At 39.0% G+C, this 2,154-nt stretch overlaps 1 protein-coding gene across 1 annotated transcript in view; it reads right to left on the reverse strand.

Annotated features, from left to right (window-relative positions):
- The window catches only part of ANO6 (anoctamin 6), a 137,272-nt gene that overhangs the window by 88,699 nt on the left and 46,419 nt on the right, over positions 1 to 2,154 (reverse strand). The window lies entirely within an intron of this gene.

Raw genomic sequence — 2,154 nt, forward strand, 5'->3', positions numbered from 1 at the left:
GAAAGAGAAATAAATCCATAACCAGTTACTTGGCCAAGAGGGCATGGTCACACGATCTTTGCAAGCATAGTCTGTTCTTGGTGAAAGAAGTCCTTGAATCGAGCAAGTTAGCATTATTCTACAAATGTATGGGAAAGTATCAGCATTATGAATGTAACACAGTTATCCCAGAATTATTCCCACCTGGATGAGCAAAAGGAGCATCAAGTTTGGAAATGAACACAGTAACCAGAGACGCCTACCGGAAGGACCAAAGTTCATTTAACAAGAGAAAAAAATCTAAGACAAAGCGCTGTTTATGAAAATCTCATCCTACCTCTACCATACTTTCTAACCTTTTCATCAATTTTCATGACTTCTCTCTGAACCTCATCACTTTATAGGAAGTATCATTCTATGACCTTAAACAAATGCCAGAAAACGCTTTGATACACACAAAAGATACACTGGTCATTGGTATTTGTCCCCAAATCCACACAAGATACCCCCTCACTCCTAGCAAAAAACAAGCAAACAAACAAAACTCCCAGCAACAAGAACAAATAAATGAGCCTTTAATTTAGAGCTTAAAAGCCTTATGGCGTAAAAACAAAGTCATAACGGCAGAACACAGATCTAAGACAGTTTAAAACAGTCTCTATTACCTTATGGATTTGGATAGAATTGTTTTAATTTGCTCTAAGGAAAGGCTTGAGTTTGTGTTTCTCAAACAGCTGGTCAGACTGCTTATGTGAATGTTGTTTAAGAATCAGAATATTTTTTTAACTGACAAGTAATGCTTTTCAATTTTTCATTTTTTTTCCATTAAAAGTCATGGGGAGGTTGCATTTTGCAGTCATTTGGTGGAACACCTCAATCATTAAACGTGATTAATTCTTCTCTTCATTCAGCATCAGTTAGTACTACACAAATCACCTTATTTTACCGCCACCAGTTTCCCGTTTTCTTCACACTTTTGAGAAGATGTATATTTTTGCTAAACATATACAAACTGATACTTGCCCCTCCTTTCCTCTTTTCTACCACAGAGCAGCCTAACAGTGTGACTTGGCCTGAGACCTTTCCCAGCCGGGACGCTGAGGGGCCAGAAAAACAGACACATCAGTGTCCCAGGCTGAGGCTACCACCCAATTCTTTTATTTCCAATTTCAGCTCCTTAAAACCAGTAAACGTTAAGAGTATTTAAAGCTATACAAGACACAGAAAACAGGCTTATGGTTACCAAAGGGGAAAGGGTGGGGGGGATAAATTAGGACTTTGGGAGTAACATATACACACTACTATATACAAAATAGATAACCAACAAGGACCTACTGTATAGCACAGGGAACTCTACTCAGTATTTTATAACAACCTATAAAGGAAAAGAATCTGAAAAAGAACACACACATATATATATATATATATATATATATCACTGAATATCACTTTATATATATATATATATATATATATATATATATATCACTGAATCACTGTGCTGTACATTTGAAGATAACACAACACTGTAAATCAACTATATTTCCATTAAAAATAATTAATTAATTAAAAAATACATTTTACAAAAAGCCATACAAAAATGCTAAGGCCTGTTGTTTTCATTTCAGCCATGGAGTTCTTGAGGCCCCTCCTCTCTTCAATTTCTCTTCCTTTCAGTGAAGATGTTACTATTGGTGACAACCTGGGCAGTTGCTAGAGGAAAACCGTGTGTAGAGGAAAAACTACAGAGGCCAAGGGGAAGTGGAGTAAGTTGGAATATAGTCACAAAGACCTGGTCATTGTTACAGACGTCTGAAACGTGTACAAAGCAGCTTGCTCTCTGGAGCCCACATTCTGCTGCCTTTCTTTGGTGGCGTCTGACAGGAGCTCACCGAAGTCACGTTCTGAAGAATGAGGCCTGGAATGAGAACCACATCTGCACATGGATCCAGGCATTCCTCCCCACACAGCCCTTGTTCAGCCACACGGGTTGGCAGCAAGTTCCCAGATAATCAGGTCTGTATGCACGTCTCTCCTGTGTGATAGAAGACCGTGGCCCTTTGCTGGAGGAAAACGCCACTGGCTTGGCAAGACTGTCTGTATGAAATAACTAGGTCAGACTCTCATATGGTATTATTAGAATGCAGTGCCGGGGGAAAGAGGGCCAACTTTGTA

The sequence above is a fragment of the Lipotes vexillifer genome, unplaced genomic scaffold (genome assembly GCF_000442215.2).
Source record: "Lipotes vexillifer unplaced genomic scaffold, Lipotes_vexillifer_v1.1 scaffold794, whole genome shotgun sequence".
Taxonomy (NCBI): domain Eukaryota; kingdom Metazoa; phylum Chordata; class Mammalia; order Artiodactyla; family Lipotidae; genus Lipotes; species Lipotes vexillifer.